The sequence below is a fragment of the Dendrobates tinctorius genome, unplaced genomic scaffold (assembly GCF_039654945.1).
Source record: "Dendrobates tinctorius isolate UK_male_01 unplaced genomic scaffold, ASM3965494v1 ptg000159l, whole genome shotgun sequence".
Classification (NCBI taxonomy): Eukaryota; Metazoa; Chordata; class Amphibia; order Anura; family Dendrobatidae; genus Dendrobates; species Dendrobates tinctorius.
In genome coordinates, this window is record NW_027361826.1 from 20,062,808 (window position 1) to 20,077,633 (window position 14,826).

At 41.4% G+C, this 14,826-nt stretch overlaps 1 long non-coding RNA gene across 3 annotated transcripts in view; it reads right to left on the reverse strand.

Moving 5' to 3' along the window:
* Window positions 1-9,968: 9,968 nt before the first annotated feature.
* The window catches only part of LOC141052373 (uncharacterized), a 95,667-nt gene continuing 90,809 nt past the window's right edge, over window positions 9,969-14,826 (reverse strand). For all 3 annotated transcript variants that reach the window (XR_012220791.1, XR_012220792.1, XR_012220790.1), the window contains one exon: window positions 9,969-10,031. This is a non-coding gene — a long non-coding RNA (uncharacterized lncRNA). The remainder of the gene's footprint in view (window positions 10,032-14,826) is intronic.

Consider the following 14,826-nt stretch of genomic DNA (forward strand, 5'->3'; position numbering starts at 1 on the left):
GCTAAAACAGTCACATGTTCTATTTGCATAAATGTCAAAGTTCATACTGTGACAAATTGATTTAAGCACGTAGGATTATATATATAAAATCATTAAAATGACATCACTTTATTATATTTTAGGTGAAAATTGAAAGAAAAAAGAAAAGAAAAGAAGACTAAATAAAATTAACAAAGAAGGGAATATAAATCTGACTATAATTAAATCCAGCTGAACCCTTCTTCCACCGGATCAAGAAAAAGACTCATCCTATACACAGACAAGAAATCACCAATATCAAAAGCAATTGTATATATACATGCATATAAAAACAATATGATAATATATGTATAAAAATTCAATGAACTCTGTGTGTGTCAAATTATTCTTGGTTTGTAAAAGAAGTGATCAAATGAAAATATATTCTTGGCTTATAAAGGGAGGGATCAAATAAAAATGTATATTAATTATCAGCAATACACTTTGGTCAAATTATCAAAATGGAAATATATATTAGGAATCAATACTAAGCATTGGTCAAATTGTCAGCACTCACTGTGGTGTCAAACATAAGGATCCAACTAGAAAGCAGATCAGCGCTGCAGAAGAGGAAGCGGGTCGCTGCAAAAAAGGAAACCAGGATCGCTCCCCATACTATCTTCTCGACACTTTCCAAATAAACTCATACGCTATTAAATATCATCTACAATTTTTCATCATTAAGGATAAAATGCAATCATTTGCAAGAGCCAATTCATCAGAAAAAAAAACGGCATTTTTCCTCTAAAAAAATATTTCTTTCATTTCATCTACAAAAAACTGTTCTATAATGTTACAGATCTGAACGGAGCCTATATATATTTCTGATAACACGACACGAGAAAGTATCAAATAGAATTGCATACATTTGTATAGGATAATTAACCCCTCTCTGACATCCGACGTACTATCCCTTCCATGGGACCCGGGCCCCTATGCCCATGGACGGGACAGTACGTCTACCACGATCAGCGGCGCCCACGTGGTGAGCGCCGCTGATCGCGGCCGGGTGTCAGCTGATTATCACAGCTGACACCCGGCACTATGTGTCAGGGGCGGTCACGGACCACCCCCGACACGTTAACCCCTTGTACACCGCGATCAAACACGATCGCGGTGTACCGGGAGTTAAAGGGAAGCATCGGCAGGGAGGGGGCTCCCTCCGTGCTTCCCTGAGCCTCCCACGGCAGCGCAATGTGCAGCGCTGCTGCAGTGGGCTCCTTTCCTCCAGGCCCCCGAATCCAAGATGGCGACGGGGGCCTTTGGGGGCCTGCAGGAAGCTGGCTTCCTCAGTGCCTGCAAAGCGCAGGCATGAGGAAGCCTTCTGCACTGCCTGTGACAGATCGCTGATCTGTCACAGTGATCTGTGATGTGACAGATCAGCAATCTGTCACAGGACAGTGATGTCCCACCTGGGACTATTTAATAAAGTTAAAAAAAAATAAAAAAAAAGTGTTAAAATAATAAAAAAAAAATCGCCAAATAAATTAGAAGAAAAAAAAAAATATTCCCCCAATAAATCCATTTTTTGGAAATAAAAAAAACCAAAACAATAAAAGTACACATATTAGGTATAGCCGCGTCCGTAACGACCCGCCCTCTAAAACTGTCCCATTAGTTAACCCCTTTAGTGAACCCCTTAAAAAATAAAAATAAAAAACGAAGCAAAAAATAATGATTTATTATCATACCGCCAAACAAAAAGTGTAATAACGCACGATCAAAAAGACGCATATAAATATCCATGGTACCGCTGAAAACGGCATCTTGTCCCGCAAAAAACGAGCCACCACACAGCATCATCAGCTAAAAAATTAAAAAGTTATAGCTCGCAGAATAAAGCGATGCAAAAATAATTATTTTTTATATAAAATAGTTTTCATTGCATAAAACCGACAAAACATAAAAAAACGACCTAAATGAGGTATCGCTGTAACCGTACTGACCCGAAGAATAAAACCGCTTTATCAATTTTACCGCACGCGGAACGGTGTAAACGCACCCCCCCAAAAGAAATTCATGAAACACTAGTTTTTGTTCATTCTGCGTCCCAAAAATCGGAATTAAAATGCGATCAAAAAATGTCACGTGCCCAAAAATGGTACCGATAAAAACGTCAACTCGTCCCGCAAAAAATAAGACCTCACATGACTTGGTGTGTCAAAATACGGAAAAATTATAGCTCTCAATATGTGGTGATGCAAAAACTATTTTTACAATAAAAAGCGTTTTTTAGCGTGCGACAGCTGCCAAATATAAAAACCGCCATAAATAGTAAATCAAACCCCCCGTTATCACCCCCTTAGTTAGGGAGAAATAATAAAATAAAAAAATCTATTTATTTCCATTTTTCCATTAGGGTTAGGGTTAGGGCTAGGGTTAGGGTAGGGTTAGGGCTAGGGTTAGGGCTAGGGTTAGGGTTAGGGATAGGGTTAGGGCTAGGGTTAGGGCTGAGATTAGGGTTAGGCTGCGTGCACACGCTGCGGATTAGGTGCGGATTCATCCGCGCGGATTTTGTAAAATCCGCAGGTGAAACCGCAGGTCAAAAGACCTGCGGATTGCTCTGCGGTTTTGCCCTGCGGTTTTTCATCTCCTCAATGGAGAAGATGGCAAACCGCAGTGGAATCCGCAGAAAGAATTGACATGTCAATTCTTTCTGCGGATTGAAAACCGCAGATAATCCGCGAGGAAAATTCCGCACCGTCTGCATTGCGGTTTTTGATTCTCATAGGGAATCATGGTACTGTACACCGCAGCAGAAACTGCTGCGGGTCCGCAGCGGCCAAAACCGCTGCGGAACCGCAGCAAAATCCGCAGCGTGTGCACACAGCCTTTGGGGTGTGTTGGGGTTCGGGTTGGAGTTAAAATTGGGGGTTTACACTGTTTGAGCACATCAGGTGCTCTCCAAATGCAAAATGGCGTCTGATCTCAATTCCAGCCAATTCTGAGTTGAAAAAGTCAAATGGTGCTCCTTCCCTTCCAAGCTCTGCCATGCGCCCAAACAGTGTTTTACCCTCACATGTAGGGTATCAGCCTACTCAGGACAAATTGCAAAACAATTTTTGGGGTCCAATTTCTCCTGTTACCCTTAGGAAAATAAAAAATTGGGGGCAAAAATATCATTTTTGTGGAAAAAAATGATTTTTTTATTTTCACGTCCGAGCGTTATAAACTTCTGTGAAGCACTTGGGGGTTCAAAGTGCTCACCACACATCTAGATAAGTTCCGTGGGGGGTCTAGTGTCCAAAATGGGGTCACTTGTGGGGAGTTTAGGTACATCAGGGGCTCTCCAAACACACATGACACCCGCAGACCATTCCATCAAAGTCTGCATTCCAAAACGTCACTGCTTCCCTTCCGATCCCCGACGTGTGTCCATACAGTAGTTTTCTCCCACATATGGGGTGTCAGCATACTCAGGACAAATTGGACAACAACTTTTGGGGTTCAATTTCTCCTGTTACCCTTGGGAAAATAAAAAAATTGGGGACTAATTGATCATGTTTGTGGAAAAAATAAGATTTTTTTATTTTCATGCCTTGGCATTATAAACTTCTGTGAAGCCCTTGGGGGTTCAAAGTGCTCACCACACATCTAGATAAGTTCCTTGGGGGGTCTAGTTTACAAAATGGTGTCATTTGTGGGGGGGTTCCACTGTTTAGGTACATCAGGGGTTTTCCAATCGCGACATGGTGTCCGATCTCAATTCCAGCCAAAAACGTCAAATGGCGCTGCTTCCCTTCTGAGCTCTGCCATGTGCCCAAATAGTGGTTTACCCCCACATGTGGGGTATCAGCGTACTCAGGACAAATTGCACAATAACGTTTAGGGTCCTGTTACCCTTGGAAAAATAAGAATTGAGGGTGAAAAGATCATTTTTGTGGAAAAAATATGATTTTTTAATTGTACGGTTTTATGTTATAAACTTCTGTGAAGCCCTTGGGGGTTCAAAGTGCTCACCACACATCTAGATAAGTTCCTTGGTGGGTCTAGTTTACAAAATGGTGTAATTTGTGGGGGGGTTCCACTGTTTAGGTACATCAGGGGTTTTCCAATCGCGACATGGTGTCCGATCTCAATTCCAGCCAAAAACGTCAAATGGCGCTGCTTCCCTTCCGAGCTCTGCCATGCGCCCAAATAGTGGTTTACCCCCACATGTGGGGTATCAGCGTACTCAGGACAAATTGCACAATAACTTTTAGGGTCCTGTTACCCTTGGAAAAATAAGAATTGAGGGTGAAAAGATCATTTTTGTGGAAAAAATATGATTTTTTAATTGTACTGTTTTATGTTATAAACTTCTGTGAAGCCCATGGGGGTTCAAAGTTCTCACCACACATCTAGATAAGTTCCTTAGGGGGTCTAGTTTCCAAAATGGTGTCATTTGTGGGGGGTTTCCACTGTTTTGGTACATCAGGAGTTTTCCAAACGCGACATGGTGTCCGATCTCAATTCCAGCCAAAAACGTCAAATGGCGCTGCTTCCCTTCCGAGCTCTGCCATGCGCCCAAATAGTGGTTTACCCCCACATGTGGGGTATCAGCGTACTCAGGACATATTGCACAATAACTTTTAGGGTCCTGTTACCATTGGGAAAATAAAAATTGGGGTGAAAAGATCATTTTTGTGGAAAAAATATGATTTTTTAATTGTACCGCTGTACGGTATAAACTTCTGTAAAGCCCTTGTGGGTTCAAAGTTCTCACCACATATCTAGATAAGTTCCTTGGGGGGTCTAGTTTCCAAAATGGGGTCACTTGTAGGGAGTTTCCACTGTTTAGGTACATCAGGGACTCTCCAAACGTGACATGGCGTCCAATCTGAATTCCAGCCAATTTTGCATTGAAAAAGTCAAACGGCGCTCCTTCCATTCTGAGCTCTGCCATGCGCCGAAACAGTCGTTCCCCCCCACATATCAGGTATCAGTGTACTCAGGACAAATTGCACAATAACTTTTGCAGTCCAATTTCTCCTGTTACCCTTGGTAAAATAAAAAAAATTGAACCTGAAGTATTTTTTTTATGAAAAAAGTTAGATGTTCATTTTTTTTAAATATTCAAAAAAATTCCTGTGACGCACCTAAAGGGTTAATAAACTTCTTGAATGTGGTTTTGAGCACCTTAAGGGGTGCAGTTTTTAGAATGGTGTCACTTTTGGGTATTTTCTATCATATAGACCCCTCAAAGTGGCTTCAAATGTGATGTGGTCCTAAAAATAAAATGGTGTTGTAAAAATGAGAAATCGCTGGTCAACTTTTAACCCTTATAACTTCCTAACAAAAAAAAATTTTGGTTCCAAATTTGTGCTGATGTAAACATGTGGGAAATGTTACTTATCAAGTTTATTGTGTGCCGTATCTCTGTGATTTAAGGGCATAAAAATTCAAAGTTGGAAAATTGCGAAATTTTCAAAATTTTCACCAAATTATCATTTTTCTCACAAATAAACGCAAGTTATTTGAATGAAATTTTACCACTAACATGAAGTACAATATGTCACGAGAAAACAGTGTCAGAATCACCGGGATCCATGGAAGCGTTCCAGAGTTATGACCTCATAAAGGTACAGTGGTCAGAATTGTAAAAATTGGCCCGGTCATGAACGTGCAAACAACCCTTGGGGGTGAAGGGGTTAAAAAATCAGAACGCAACAGACAGCATATATTAGAAGTAGAAAGTCGCATATGAGAATTTACGACTAAGATATGAGGAATGCAAAAATAATTATGACCAGTATAAAAGCAAGTTAAAAAAACAAATATAAAACCATCCTATAAAAATACTTCAGTGATTTCATTCAATCCATGCGGTTTCAGGGTATTTAACCTGTAGATCCAAAAAATTTCCTTTCTATTTAGTTGTCCTACTCTATCAGATATATCACTAGGTACATGTTCAATCGGGCTAATTTTTAACCCATTAATATTTTTATTATGTTTCATTAAAAAATGTCTTGAAAGACCATGTCATAAAAAACCTTTTTTTATATTGTATCTATGGGAATTCAATCTTAAATGTAGTGGTTACGTTATCTTAAGAACAGATTCAAGGATAAAAAATACCCTATAAACCTGATTAAACAAGCCTATAACAATTGTACTAATTTATCACAAGAATCTCTTATCAGTGGATCGAAAACACTAAAACCTGATGCTAGTAAATTCATGGTTAATTTTATTACCCAATTTTGCACTGAACATGTAAGAATTCGTAATATACTACAAAATAATTGGCATATTTTATTGAGTGACCCTATTCTTCAAAAAATTCTTCCACAAAATCCAGGGATTACTTTTAGAAGGGCACCCACTATTAAGAGTTTAGTAGCTCCCAGTTGATTAAAAACTAATAAATTAACCCCAGGGATAAATATTCCAATAAAAGGGATCTATAAATGTGGACGGAAAATTGTTTATGTTGCAATGTTATTACCCATAAAGAAAAACTCATTAAATCTAATAATACTAATGAATTTTTTCCTATAAAACAATTTCTTAGTTGTACTATGGATTTTGTTATCTATGTAATTGAGTGTGAATGTAAAAAACAATATGTGGGTAGAACAACGCAACCACTACATTTAAGATTGAATTCCCATAGATACAATATAAAAATAGATTTTTTATTACATGGTCTTTCAAGACATTTTTTAATGAAACATAACAAAAATATTAAAGGGTTCAAAATTAGCCCGATTTCTTCCAAACAATAACTACTGCCTGGCTAAAAATCTTAAAATCAGATAATAAAACTCCAAAGACAAAAATTTTGCAAGAAATCCCTCTATCTTTATCTTATACAATAATTGGTCATACTATTCCTCCTACTTGGGCAGATTTGAATATCAAAAAATTAGGAGATATCTTTAACGGTAAAGACTTTCTAAGCTTTAGCTCCCTCAAGAATAAGTACAATATCCCCTCGTCACTATTTATGGATTTCCTGATTCTAAAAAACAACTTAAGGTTGTTCTTGAATAAGAAACCTCCCCTTTCTGAGACCTCTTTGAAGCTGCTATGTAACTGCAGACATCCAAGATTTTGGAGTCATAGCTTCTTATATGACAATTTCAATGGTGATTCAATTTAAAAAAAAAAAAACCCTTACATGATCAACTGGGAAAAAATTCTCAGGCTGTGTGCCCACGTAGCAATTTTTAAGCGTTTTTGCAGCGATTTTCGGCGCGAAAACGTTTAAAAATCGTGTACAGAACGCCCCCCATGCATTCCTATGGCATTCTGCACATGCTGTGCTAATGCTGCGCTTTTTTCCGCGGCGGAATCGCATCGCGGAAAAAATCGCAGCATGCTCATTCTTTTGTGCGGAATCGCAAACAATTGCCGCGATTCCGCACCCATAGGAATGCATGAGAACCGCTTACTTCCCGCATGTGGCTATGCCCACCATGCGGGAAGTTAAGCGTCTCATGTGCGGTTGGTACCCACGGTGTGGAGGAGAGGAGACTGTCCTCCAGGCCCTGGGTACCATACCCCTGTAAAAAAAAGAATAAAAAATAAAAAATCGGGGTATATTTACCTTCCGGCGTCCCGCGCTGCATTCCTGGCCTAAGCGTTCCCAGTAATGCCTTGCGGCAAGGCCCTGTAATGACGTGGTCTCGTGAGATCGCTATAGCAACGCGAGACTACGTCATCACAGGTCTCGCAAGGCATTACTGGGAACGCTGAGGCCCGGGAATGCATCGCGGGACGCCGGAAGGTAAATATACCCCGATTTTTTTATTTTTTTTAGCATTTTAACATTCTATCTTTTACTACTGAGGCCGCATAGGCGGCCTCAATAGTAAAAACCTGGTCACACTTGTCAAACACTATGTTTGACGAGTGTGACCAACCTGTCAATCACTTTCCAATTGATGCTTCAAATCACTTGGAAAGTGCTTGAATATCGCACGTGAAAATCGAGGCAAAATCGCGATAAAATCGTGGTGAAATCGCGCGGAAAAAACCACGCGATTTCTGGGAAGGAGTCCGGTTTTTAGTGAGCGTTTTAAAACGCTACGTGGGCACATAGCCTCAATCGCACATTCTCCATAGAAGATTGGGAAGACTCCCTTTCTCTAACCTATAATTCCACTTTATCCATGCCATTGCAGGAGGCGCATTACAAAGTGTCCTCCCGCTGGTATTATACTCCGGCCAGAATGGCCCACTTTGGCTCGTCAAACTCAGCTCAATGTTGGAGAAACTGTGGGCAAAAAGGAGACATATTTCACATATTTTGGAGCTGCCCAAAAGCACACACCTTTTGGACTCAGATTTTTTCTATCCTAAGCAAACTTGTCGGCTCTACTATGACTGTAAGTCCACAATCTGCACTTCTTTCCTTAGACATAGCAGAATGGGAACCCTCTTTAAAACCATTATTTTTACATATTTGCATTGTAGCAAAAAAACTCCATTGCATACCACTGGAAAGGGCCTACACTTCCTAACTCTAATGACATTATACAATTAGTTTCTCGCCATCGCTCCCATGAACTAAAGTTCGCTCTGTCTAACAACCAGTTCAAATCATTTTTTAGTAAATGGCAAAAATGGGACCAAGTCTTCCCATCTCCCATCACTTAAACATTACCATGCTAGAGTTCAGTTCTATCTACCTACTTGATTTATTTCTCTCCAAAGACACATCAGTGTTATATTGCAATATCTTTATTACTTCATCCTTACACAATCTAAACTCTATATTGCTATACAGACTTGCTATTGTGTATTTTTGTAATACTGTTTCTCTCTTTATGTGGTTTATTCTGCATTGCCTTAGTTAATACCCTTGTATTATATTTCAGATTATAATGTTGACTTTGTTTACGACTCAAGGGTTGCATCCCTTGTCAACTGATACTTGTTCCCTAATTCCCTATTATCTCTTTCCGCCTCCCCCCTCCTCCTCCCCCCCCCCTTCTGTTTAATGTTTTAAACAATAAAAATTTTTGGAAAAGAAAAATTAGCCCGATTGAACATGTACCCAGTGATATATCTGATAGAGTAGGACAGCTAAATAGAACGGAAATGTTTTGGATCTACAGGTTAAATACCCTGAAACCGCATGGATTGAATGAAATCACTGAAGTATTTTTATAGGATGGTTTTATATTTGGTTTTTTAACTTGCTTTTATACTGGTCATAATTATTTTTGCATTCCTCATATCTTAGTCTTAAATTCTTATATGCGACTTTCTACTTCTAATATATGCAGTCTGTTGCGTTCTGATTTTTTAATTATCCTATACAAATGTATGCAATTCTGTTTTGTACTTTCTCGTGTGGTGTTATCAGAAATATATATAGGCTCCGTTCAGATCTGTAACATTATAGAACAGTTTTTGTAGATGAAATGAAAGAAATATTTTTTTAGAGGAAAAATGCCGTTTTTTATTCTGATGAATTGGCTCTTGCAAATGATTGCATTTTATCCTTAATGATGAAAAATTGTAGATGATATTTAATAGCGTTTGAGTTTATTTGGAAAGTGTCGAGAGGATAGTATGGGGAGCGATCCTGGTTTCCTTTTTTGCAGCGACCCGCTTCCTCTTCTGCAGCGTTGATCTGCTTTCTAGTTGGATCCTTATGTTTGACACCACAGTGAGTGCTGACAATTTGACCAATGCTTAGTATTGAGTCCTAATATATATTTCCATTTTGATAATTTGACCAAAGTGTATTGCTGATAATTAATATACATTTTTATTTGATCCCTCCCTTTATAAGCCAAGAATATATTTTCATTTGATCACTTCTTTTACAAACCAAGAATAATTTGACACACACAGATTTCATTGAATTTTTATATATATATTATCATATTGTTTTTATATGCATGTATATATACAATTGCTTTTGATATTAGTGATTTCTTGTCTGTGTATAGGATGAGTCTTTTTCTTGATCCGGTGGATGAAGGGTTCAGCTGGATTTAATTATAGACAGATTTATATTCCCTTCTTTGCTAATTTTATTTATTCTTCTTTTCTTTTTTTTCTTTCATTTTCACCTAAAATATAATAAAGTGATGTCATTTTAATGATTTTAAATATATAAATATATAATCCTACATGCTTAAACCAATTCGTCACAGTATGAACTTTGACATTTATGCAAATAGAACATGTGACTGTTTTAGCACCAATTTTCAAAGGCGGTATGTATTTATTCTCTGGATAACAGCATCTTGTTAATATTTGTCTTCCCCTGAAGAAGAAGTGTTTTTCACTTCGAAACGCGTTGGGATTAAATGGGAATAAAAGATTGATCTTTCAATATAACTGGATTGTCTATTATGTCAAGCAGCGCATGAAAGTCCAAAAAACTAAGTTCCATTAGAAGTATTAGGGTACGTGCACACGCTGCGGAATCCGCTGCGGATTAATCCGCACGGATTTTGCAAAAACCGCAGATAATCCGCAGGTCCAAAGACCTGCGGATTATCTGCGGTTTTGCCTGCGGTTTGGTCCTGCGGATTCACTATCTCCACAATGGTGGAGATAGGAACCCGCAGCGGTTTCCGCAGAAAGAATTGACATGCAATTCTTTCTGCGGATTCAAAACCGCAGCAAATCCGCGCGTTTTTTTCCGCAGCGTCGGCACAGCGTTTTTTTTTTTCCCATTCAAATGAATGGTACTGTACACCGCAGCTAAAACTGCTGCGTGTCCGTAGCGGCCAAAACCGCTGCGGAAACGCAGCGGAATCCGCAGCGTGTGCACACAGCCTTATACTGGCGGTCACTTGTCTGACCATTTGGATGTGCAGCAGCTGACGATCTCTATATGCCTGATTTCTCCTTAAGTAGGTGAGTGGATTTTATATATCTTTATAACATTGTCATCAGATAAGACCCTATTGCGCTTCTCTGTTTCCTATAGTGCATTTTAGAGTGAAGACCCCTACAGAGCAGTCAGACAGGTCACTGGCAGGTGACAGACAGGTCACAGAGCGGTCACACCGCTGCTGTAACCTGTCATTGGTGGGATCAAATGATCACATCGATCCCACCAATCACTGCTCTGCCTGGTGACCATGGCAACTGCCTAGGATCGGAGCTCACAGCCCTGATTTCTAGGCAGGTCACTGCCAGGTCACCAGCAGGTCACAGAGCGGTCAGCGTGACCGCAGCTGTGCCCTGTGATTGGCGTGATTGACGATGACATCGATCGCGCCAATCATCTCCTGCAATACTGAGGTAACCGCTTCTGTGCCCTGCGATTGGCACGATCGATGTGATTGGCGATCGCGAAAATCCAGTAGTGTGACCCCTGCAACCAGGCCCCTGAGCGATTAGGGGCCCGGGCCCCCAGTCAGGGCATTAATGGGGGGGTGATGTGCTGTATACCATGGGGGGTGCTGTACTGTATAACATGGGGGGCTGTATAACAATGGGGGGGTTCTGTGCTGTATACCATGGGGGGTACTGTGTTGTATACCATGGGGGCTATATACCATGGGGGGATGCTGTGCTCTATTTTATGGGGGGGCTGTATACCATGGGGGACTGTATACCATGCGGTGCTGTATACCTTGGGGGGGTGCTGTGCTGCATACCATGGGGGGCTGTATACCATGCAGGGCTGTGCTGTATACCATGTGATGCTGTATACCATGGGGGGCTGTATACTATGCGGGGCTGTGCTCTATACCATGCAGTGCTGTGCTGTATACCATGTGGTGCTGTGCTATATACTATGCGGCTGTGCTATATACCATGGGGGGTACTTTATATTCTATGTGGGAGGCTGTGTTATATAATATGGGGGCGGCATTATATTCTATTGTGTAGCAAGTCAGACACCTGCCCTCCGCTCCTTTCATTCTCTATATGGGGGTGGAGTTATGGGAGCGGTGGGGCTGTGGACAGTTCGAGGGATGGAGCCTGGGCTGGTCTCAAGGGGGCCCCCAATATTTTGCCAGTATGGGGCCCCGAAATTCCTAGTGGAAGCCCGGGGTGGGGAGGGCCCCATTTGAAAGTTCGTACCGGGACCCATAACTTTGTAGTTATACCACTGCGTTCACGGGAATTAAGTCCCAGGTCACATGGATGGGATAGTACGTCATATGGCAGGATGGGTTTTAAGGATGATTTTACATATAAACACACCCCCCCTCGCTTTTTTGTATGGTCATTTCTGAACAGACTATAGCCCTGTAAATTAACAGCCCAGTCATGGCTCACATCCAGCCATGTCTCAGATATCCTCACTATGCCATAATTATGTTCCACCAAAGTTAATTCTAATTCCTGCATTTTGTTGGTGAGGCTTCTGGCATTAGTATTGTTAGGAACGGCGGAACGCACTAAATAAACATAACAATAAAGTGCATTCGCCGCTCGGGGTCCACCGTGCAGTAGGTGATATAACCGCTGCTAAGTGGTTGCAGGAGCAATATGGTAGTAATGCGCACAGGGTTAAACGTCACCCAGGTGCGCAGAGCAATCTCTGTTAAGTCACAGAGATGCCAAATAAACACAAATACAAAGACTGAGCCTGTTGAGGTCACAGTACTCAGTATAAATACATACACGGTATCAGGTCACAGGAGTAGCCCAAGACGGCGGCACTACGTCCATCTAGACCTACCGTGTGTGCGGCATTGCCGCTGCGGACGCTAAGGATGGCTGCTACTGCAGCGCGGCGTGGACACTGCCGTCAAACGACAAAGCTATGATGCAAGCGCAATGTTGGGCGCTAGCAGCTGTGGATGTTGCAGCAGCGGAGCGCTGGTGCTGATTCTAACTCAGTCCCTAACCACATGCGTAATATCAGAGGGAAGGGGTTTTATAATGAGTCATTCACCAGAATCATACATCCGTCCTCATACACACAGCAGCAAGTAAGTCTATACTAGCGCATGGTGGAACAGCCATGCGCGCCTTTTATAGCAGCCGGGACCTTCTGCAAGCCTCCAGATCTCTGAGATGGACCAATGAGATCTGGAGCAAGACCTGAGCACATAACTCCCGATCTCCAATGGGAGATCGTCCGATGAGCATGCTCAGTAGAAGGGCAGAAGGACTAAGGGTACCGTTACACTTAGCGATGCACCAGCGATCCCGACCAGTGATATGACGTGGTCAGGATCGCTGGTACATCGCTAAGTGGTCGCTAGTGAGCTGCCACACAGGCAGATCTCACCAGCGACATAGCGGGGGTCGGAGGTCGCTACTTACCTGTCAGATGCGGTGATCCTGATGTCCTCCCGCCCGCGTCCACGCATTGCTCATCGGCGCCACAGGAAGCCCAGCAGGAAGTGGCCGACGAGAAATGATCCAGGATGTTCTCGCGCGACCAATGATAATCAGCGGGGGAGCCGGTCGGAGGTAAGTATCACATGCAGCAATATCGCTAGCAATATCGCTGCTACGTCACAAAATCGGTGACTTTACAGCGATATAGCTAGCGATATCGCAGTGTGTAACGGGGGCTTTAGCCTCAGGAGAGATTTGCTGCAAGGCAATCTCCTCTGCAGTAGATAAACAGCAGGAGACTGCAGAATGTGCGGGTCTGGATCCCTGCAGAATAAACGCAGAAATCCGATGCCTAACAAGTATACATGCCCTTTATGTATCTCTTTGTACCTCTATTCTTTCTTAAATTATTAACTATTCTAACCCCACCCCTCATGTCACCCCACCCCCAATTTCATTATTTGTGCCCAGGTCTCTATCTGCACTGTCTTCCCCTCCTATAAAATGAATACCCTCCCCCCCAAGTCCCTAGTTGAAACACTCCTCCAACCTTCTAGCCATTTTCTCCTCCATCACAGCTGCACCCTCCTCATTGAGGTGCAGCCTGTCCCTAGCATAGAACCTGTAGCCAACTGAGAAGTCGGCCCAGTTCTCTAGGAACCCAAACCCCTCCTTCTTACACCAATTCTTGAGCCACTTATTAACCTCCTTAATCTCCCGCTGCCTGTCTGGCGTGGCACGTGGTACAGGCAGTATTTCAGAAAATACCACCTTGGAGGTCCTTGCTTTAAGCTTGCAGCCTAATTCCCTGAAATCATCTTTAACCCCTTCACCCCCAAGGGTGGTTTTCACGTTCATGACCAGGCCAATTTTTACAATTCTGACCACTGTCCCTTTATGAGGTCATAACTCTGGAATGCTTACATGGATCCTGGTGATTCTGACATTGTTTTCTCGTGACATATTGTACTTCATGATAGTGGTAAAATTTAATTCAAATAACTTGCATTTATTTGTGAAGAAAATGGAAATTTGGCGAAAATTTTGAAAATTTTGCAATTTTCCAACTTTGAATTTTTATGCCCTTAAATTACAGAGATACAGCACACAAAAAACTTGATAACTAACATTTCCCACATGTTTACTTTACATCAGCACAATTTTGGAACCAATATTTTTTTTGTTAGGAAGTTATAAGGGTTAAAAATTGACCAGCGATTTCTCATTTTTGCAACACCATTTTATTTTTACGGACCACATCACATTTGAAGCCACTTTGAGGGGTCTGTATGATAGAAAATACCCAAAAGTGACACCATTCTAAAAACTGCACCCCTTAAGGTGCTCAAAACCACATTCAAGAAGTTTATTAACCCTTTAGGTGCGTCACAGGAATTTTTTTGAATATTTAAAAAAATGAACATCTAACTTTTTTTCACAAAAAAAAATACTTCAGGTTCAATTTTTTTTATTTCACCAAGGGTAACAGGAGAAATTGGACTGCAAAAGTTATTGTGCAATTAATCCTGAGTACACTGATACCTGATTTGTGGGGGGGAACGACTGTTTCGGCGCATGGCAGAGCTCAGAATGGAAGGAGCGCCGTTT